General features: G+C 36.1%; 1 long non-coding RNA gene across 1 annotated transcript; it reads left to right on the plus strand.

Annotated features, from left to right (window-relative positions):
* Positions 1–785: 785 nt before the first annotated feature.
* Positions 786–8,310, plus strand: LOC115227583. The gene is made up of 3 exons (XR_003883141.2): positions 786–928; positions 3,723–3,794; positions 8,186–8,310. It is a non-coding gene; the product is annotated as an uncharacterized LOC115227583 (long non-coding RNA).
* Positions 8,311–8,366: the final 56 nt, after the last annotated feature.

The following is an 8,366-nucleotide window of genomic DNA, read 5'->3' on the forward strand; positions in this document are numbered from 1 at the left end:
ATATATATATATATATATATATATATATGTGTGCCTCCACATATATATATATATATATATATATATATATATATATATGATAGATATATCATCATCATCATCATCATCGTTAACATCCATTTTCCGTGATAGCACGGGCTGGACGAAAATATATATAAGTAATATTCGTAGGCACGCCAACATGAGTATCTGTTCGGATGGACTCTACTGCGAATGTTTAACCCCAAGAGAACACCTCCTCTAGCTAATTACCAATGCAAAGGTGCATCCGATTAATTGCGAGCAGGGGATCGAACCCCTACCATCTTATAGCAACAGAACCAGCAACCAGGTCTGGTTTCGGGCTATTCCTGCCACTCTTCAGTACTGGACACCTCATCTGCTAATCTGTGGAGACAGGATGTATATAATAAAGTATGCGTATATAAAGAAACCTCTGTAGATATATTTGTTCAGAAGAAATGAGTTCGATGTGAGAAGTGAATATATTTCTGGAATATATGCAGTTCACTGTGTGTCAACCAATTTCTATGATGTATCAGGTCATGACAAACATTTATCAATGTATGTATGCATGAGTGTGTATACTTGTATGTGTGTGTGGTGTGTGTGTTTCTGCGTCATTTAACTAACACAATGCTGTATGTATGTAAAATATTTAAAGAAGAGTTTCTGCTCTACCCTTGGTAGTTACTGATGTATCTTATAATATTCTCTATTCCGAACATGTAAATAATATAATATTTATTATAAATGAATGTTATTGATTGGATGTTCTGTTTGTCCACAGATGTTTGTTGTGCAGAAATAAAGAGGCCACAACAAAGTTCATCCCTGTGAACACCTTCTGACATGTGAAGAATGTTCAAACGTTCCACTTAACGATGCCTGAGGTGTTTGAAACCTGTAACAAGCAGAGGTCGAGTTGGTAAGAATATTCTTTGCTGATCTGTCTGTTTGTCCTGCTTGTCCCATTGCCCTTATTGTGTAGAATAATATACTTCATGTTGTTATGTAGACAGAGGTCTGCCATAATCTGGCAGATTTATGATAAAAGGGTGTTCCTAGTGTCTGTTCTCTGTAATAGTATATCTCTCACACTACATCCACTAAACATTGACCTTATCCAAGTAGGAAACATGTCACACTTCAAGAGGGTTGTAGTCTGCAACATAAAGATAATGGACGATTCTGCAAGATAATTAGTGAGTAACTGAAGTATCAATAAATCTCCATCAACTCTATAATTAATTATGAGTTATTAGAAGATAATTATGAGTTATTAGAAGATAATTAAATACAACAGTACTTACAAGGACATCTGTGTCATCTTTGGCAAAGTATTAAATTCAGTAGAATATTTTAAAGGAGTAAAATTATATGTCACTAGTTTGAGAGACTTTAACACACAATTCCATGTTGTTATGTTTGTAATTGGAGGGTATTAAGGCTAATAGAGACAGTTTTGTTTGTCAAGCAACCAGATCATGAAACCTTCAAATATATCCTGAATGAGGTGACATTCTGGTGAACTGTGAAGTTAAAATTAGGGATTATCAGCAACAATGTTTAACAAAAAGATTAGGTGTATGTATTACCTTCTTGAAGTGGTTGTGACATGTGTTTGTTGTTATATCTTTGATGAATAAATATGTTGACACTGGAATTAAACAGGTTGTTAGTGAAGATCAGGGTTTTGAGAATACATTTAGGGTCATAGATATAAGCAAGGAAACCAAAACCTACAGATTAACTGTTATTATGTGATATAATTACAGCATTGTTAGATTATGTAGGATATCTTAACAGAAAGAGGAAATTTACAAAGATCAACTAGAGTTCGTTTTGGAGCTAAATATTGGCTATTACATGGGTCCACTGTTGAAAGTATAAAAATATTGACCAAAAGCATTATGATCGCTGGTTGGCCATTGATGATATGAATGTCTCTCAATAATAAAATATAGATTATTAATAAATATAAAGGGATTGTGCTATAAATAAATATAAAACTTGGAGACACATATTTCAGAGAGTCCAAAGTTTGAAGAGAAGGGAGTGCAGACTGTGGCAGAGATGAGTTTGAAATTAGAGATCTTAATTAATTTCTATAGATTTTACATTCACCTCAGCTATTTTGCTTATTAGAATGGTGGAGAACAAATCCCATTTCTAATTTCCATTTGAAAGGTTAGCTCTAAAGTAATTGTATTAAAAATATTACTGAAATTTCATAAAGTCATGTTTAACATGTTTGGTCAAATGGATAAATTAAAAGCCACAATAGAGTTAATATTGTCTTCTATGGAACTATAATTATGTTTTTTTTTGGTGTAAACTCGTGAGTTAATAAAATAGTTGTTTGTTTTTCTACTAAGATTTTTCGTAAGTTTTCTGATAGGTTATTCTTGATGTTGTTATGTAGCCAGATGTCTGTCGTAATATTTTGTATTTTCTGGGGTTGTGTACCCTGAATGTCTCTGGTTAGAATACATTTGTAGTTGCAAATTAGAAAATTCTAATTAAATGTTAACTCTGTATAAGAATATTCATCATGAACTTAATTTTATTAAATGTTAAATTTAGTATTGAACCGTGAACATCTGTTTATATTTAAACAAATTATTGGTGTTTATACAAAATATACAATCAGAAATTGAATATGACTTGAATACACAAATCCTTGATTGTAACTATGTATAATATACACTTATTACATTGTTTGGACAGCATTTACCATCCATATAGTCATTCTTTTTCTCACTCTTGTTAGATTTTAGATGATATTAATGCTAAAAGAGGCACAATTTTCTGAATGTTTCACCCTCTGGTCTTGATTGTTGCGTTCAAATTATTTAATGAAAGATAGTCATTGTTATTTGACCAGGAAATGAATTAATCATTGGTATTTGGCAGTGGACTTGGTTATATCTTTCTTCGTTTGCTCATGGAACTACCATAATATTAGCTGTGCTGAGACACAATCATATTCATAGTAATGAAGGTTATATGTTCTTTACTCAGATTATATACAATCTATATTGATATCTAGTATTGCACCGTCAAGCACATTGCCATTGAATCACATATATACCCAATTATCATGATAATTAATAAGCTATAATTCATTAACTCTCTTACATTTGTATGTCTGAAATGTAAACTTATTTTGCCATAGGAACATCGTGTACCCTCACCTTACATTTTATATCTTGTTAGGGATCATGTTGGGGAAGGGTGTATGGAATTTGGCTTGTGCAGATGTTTTTTAGGGGACAGATTGTGTGCGGAGTGGAGGGTATACACATAAAGGACATGTCTTTATGGGCTCAGTTTCACTTAATTAGAGAGGAATGTTGATTAGTGAATTCTAGAGATGAGAAGACTGTGCCATGCCATAGATTTGGCACAGTTATAAGAAAAGAAAGACAAAGCTAAGAGAAAACTGTCATCAAGTGTTAATTTTAATGAGATAATTGCTACATTGTTAGAATATTTAATGTGTTTCTAGAGAGAGAGAGGGTGGATTTAGAGATGTTAGTCTGTTTTATTGTGGACATATTCTGTAGAAAGTACAGAAATATTGACCAAAACCATAATGGTCAACAGTTGACCAGCAACGACAGGAATTGAATGTCTCACAATAACAAGATAGATTTTAATAAAAATAAAGATAAATAAATTCTACAATTAAATGTAAAACTTGTAAATGTTTATTTCAGCGTCTCCAAAGTTTGCAGACAAGGGAGTGCAAACAGATTTACAATTATTAGAGCCTACATCCGAGCAAAGTGGTGAGTATAAAATAACATTTCCCAATTGATTTCTATAAGATTTAATTTACCTGGGTATATTGTGTTTGAAAGAATAACTGAAAATAGGATCCACTCCTACTTTCCAATTGAACGATTATCTGAATTATCTGAACGATTAATTGAATAAAAGATATCGATTTACTGAGAGTTTATGAAATACCCATTGAGGTTAATGCTGTTGGTAATAATGTTCAAATTAGAAGACACAATAGAGTTAATTTTATCATTTGGTCACAGACCTCATCATCATCATCATCATCATCGTTTAACGTCCGTTTTTATAGTAGCATGGGTCGGACGATTTCACTGGAGAGGCAGTAGGCTGCGCCAGGATCCAATGTGATCTGGCAAGGTTTCCACATATGTATGCCATTCCTAATACCAACCACTCAGAGAGTGTGGTGGGTGCTCTTTACGTGCCACCGACACAGGAACCAGTTGAGGTTGGGGCTGGCATTGACACCGTTCGGATGGTGCTTTTTACTTTCCCCCGGCACAGGGAACCAGCCAGGCGGAACTGGCAACAAACCACTGAATAACATTGTTATAAATTAAAAGGATTAAAAATCAAATCTCTAAGATTATAAGTATAATGATCGTTAACGTTGATTAAATATTAAATTTAGTATTGAACTGTGAACATCTGTTTACATTTAAACAAAATATTGGTGTTGACATAAAATATAAAGATAGAAATTAAATATGAGTTCCCTGTGTGACTTGATCTCACAAATCCTTGTTTGTAATTATATATAATATACACTTACTACATTGTTTGAACAACATTTACCATCCATATAGTCATTCTTTTTCTCACTCTTGTTACATTTTAGATGATATTAATGCTAAAAGAGGCACAGTTTTCTGAGTGTTTCACCTCTGGTTTTAGTTCTGACTTGATTGTTGCATTCAAATTTGACTACTCCCACAGCTGTTGTCATCCTTTGTCAGGTTCAACTTCTTATTTCCTTCAATTTGGATCTTCTGGCACTTCTTTATCCACATTTTTTAAATCCCCCATACTCATCCCATATCTGTACCATCTCGTCTTTTGTGCGCTATCTCTGAATCTTCTAAACCCTAGTTTTGCTTCCAGCTCATCTCTGCTCCGGGACTTCAGCACATTAATATTACACTTCTTCTGAAGTATGCTCACTTCATTTTTTAACAGTTTTCATACATCCTCTATACTCTGTGAAACATTCCACTTTACAAATACACATCAGGGTTCACTAACGATCAGTCCTCAGCCCGCTCTTATTCCTTATAGTCCTCCAGGCAATAACAGGGAAATTCCAAGACAGGCTGCCCCTGGGAGCTCCTCTGTGCTGATGACCTCGGTCTAATAGTTGAGTCAATGCCAGAACTGGAGACAAAGTTTGGGGTGTGGAAGCAAGGTCTAGAATCGAAGGGCCTTAGAGTTAACCTAGTCAAAACCAAAGTCCTTGTAAGTAGGAAGGCTGTTAAATCACAACCCCTTTCAGGTAGATGGCCCTGCTCTATCTGTAGAAATGGAGAGGGTAGAAACTCCACACGATGTAACCGGAGGAAGCTTTGGACACATAAAAGGTGCAGCAATATCAAAGAAAGTTAACCAGGAAAATAGTTTTTGTGTGTGGCAAATGCTCTGGGGCAATAAACACTGAAAGTGTACAGAAAACAGATTCCATCACATGCCAGGGGAAGAAACTAGAAGTAGTTAATAGCTTCTGCTACCTAGGGGTTCAAGACTGTAGTGAGTGTGATTGCTCTGCGAATGTAGCGACTAGAGTAAGAATAGCCTGGGCAAAGTTGAGGGAGCTCCTACCTCTGCTGGCAACTAAAGGTATATCGCTCAGGGTGAAAGGTAGACTGCATGATGCATGTGTGCGAACAGCCATGTTACAGGGCAGGGAAACATGGGCCATGGGTGCTCAGGACATGCGTAGGCTTGAAAGAGATGAAGCTTGTATGATTCGCTGGATGTGTAACGTCAGTGTGCAATCACGACAAAGTTGGGCATAAGAAGCATCAAATGTGGTGTGCAAGAGAGGCGACTGTGCTGGTATGGTCATGTGTTACGTATGAATGAAGACAGCTGTGTGATGAAGTGCCACTCCCTCACTGTAGAAGGAACCTGTAGAAGAGGTAGACCCAGGAAGACATGGGATGAGGTGATGAAGTATGACCTTCAAACATTGGCCTCACAATGGCAATAACAGGAAACCGGGATCTTGGGAGATACGCTTAGATTGAGAAAACCCCCTAGTGAATTCACCCACACACTGTTGGGGTGTATGCGCAGTAGTCCTCTAAATCCAAAATATTGACACCCATCAATACAGTAAGCATTTTGCATTCACTTTTACTCCGTATTTTGGTGACATTGAATATAAATTTCGAAGAGGCACCAATGCGCATTCGTTAACCTTTGTGCCAGTAATTTGGTCACGGAAATAATTTACTGGAACCTTTGATGTAAGTGCTCATATGGTGCGGAAATCACAGCAACTGAGCAAAGAAGAGGCTATTTTGGCTCATCCTGACCCAAGGAAAGGTACGTCCCGGGACGTCAGAATCGGAGGAATATTCACGTGTTTGTCCAGCTAAAAAGGAAATTGTTACTGTAATTGAGAACGGATTAAAAGTCCACCGACTAAAATAGCCATTGCTTGTGAATCTTCAGAAATAGTTTTGTGTGGATTACAAGGAAAACGCTGGATATAATAAGGTAGATTTTTGTAAGTTTTATGAATTGCAACTGAAATGAACGGATAATACAATTGTATGAGTCGGAGGAATATTCGCTTCTTTGTGACTTGCAACCAAAATGCTGTGTTCAAGTTACTACCTCAGGCACGCATTCTGTATGTGTCTGTGAGAATCACCAACATGCAAAACGTATCGCCGCTGCCATTCCTGGTAGTCATGACTACACAGACTTGCTTGGCAAAATGGTCTCTTCCGTGAGCAATCGAGATTGTATGTTGCTCCTATGTGAGTCCTGTCCTTTTGAACAACGTTTATTAGACGTATTTTAATCACTTGGAGGTTTAGTAACGCACAAACAGTTGGCACATGTGGACTGGTCAGCTCCTCCTTTATGACTCACTTCCCCAGTGAATGCCTTCATTCAAACCGCTGAAAGTGTGTTTGAATCTCTACAACAACATCATTTCATAGCAGAGGCCCGATCTTGTTTCCTTAATCATCAAAAAGATGACCTGACATCAAGTGAAGCAATAGTATTGTTGGACTTTACAGAAAATTACAGCTTTGTAGTACAGGACGCCCTGCAAGGGTTTCATCGGAACAAATTCCAGTAAAATATTCATCCATTCGTGATTTACTATAAGACTGGTTCAAACCCACAATGCACTTCAATCTGTGTCATATCGGATTGTTTGAAACGTGACAACCACATTGTGCATGCTTTTATTACGAGGGTGATATCGCATATAAAGACAGAACTTCCATTCATAAACCATCTCCTGTACTTCAGTGACGGTGCAGCCGACCAATACAAGAACTAGAGACACCAAACAAATCTCTGTCATCATCAGAATGATCAAGGACTTGCAGTAGAGTGGCATTTTTCTCCATGTCATGTGCAAAAAAGTCTACAAGTAGCCACAGAAAGACATTTTCTCACGGATCCCAAGGTGTGTAGCTGAGTATGTGCAAGCATTCCAGGAATAATGTTCTTTTACGTCCGAAACGAAAACAGTAGAACAGTGAAATTAATTGGCACAAGATCCCATCACTGCTTCATTCTTTCTTCAAGATCTGATCTTCTAATGAAAAGAATATCAGCCGATGACAATTTCACTCTTTTAGGTGAGGAGCAGCCAGCATCTGAGCTGCATATTTCAAAGTTACAACCCTGAAAATATGTTGGATACACGAATGAAAATGTTTAACAAAGAGATCAAGTGAGCAGGTTTATTCTACGTGAAGTGTCTGTCATGTGTTTATGGTAAGATCATTGATGACCAAACTGGTTGCCATCGGAATTAAGCAAAGATGAGAATAATGTTGGTTAGAGAAGGGCAGAAGTGAGGGCACAATTTCACGTCATATGTTTAGTGCAGATATAAGAAAGGAAAGACAAACCTAATAAAAGATTGGTGTTATCAAGTGATAATTAAATGAAATAATGACACAGTTGTTAGATTATGTCGAATGTCTCAAAAGATAAAGGAAATTTTGGAAGACTGTAAATATTAAACTATTAAATAGTAATCCTGTTCAAACTATAAACATTCTAACCAAAATTATTGTCTTCAACAGTTGATTATGTATGAAAAGAATCCCTGATATAAAATATAGATTATTAATAAAGATGGAGAAATTTTTCTATAATGTTTGAAACTTGGAAATATTTATTTCAGTGAATCGAACATTTGAAGTCAAGGAAACACAGACATTGGCTGAACCTGTTGGTGAGTATAAAATAACAGCACTTGATTGATTTCTGTAAGGTTTATCCCCTGCTGAACTATTTTGATATCAGAATGATAAAGATCAGCTTCCATTCTTACCTGTCAATGGGAAGTTTTAGCATTAAACTAA

Source organism: Octopus sinensis, unplaced genomic scaffold, assembly GCF_006345805.1.
Source record: "Octopus sinensis unplaced genomic scaffold, ASM634580v1 Contig05057, whole genome shotgun sequence".
NCBI classification, from domain to species: domain Eukaryota; kingdom Metazoa; phylum Mollusca; class Cephalopoda; order Octopoda; family Octopodidae; genus Octopus; species Octopus sinensis.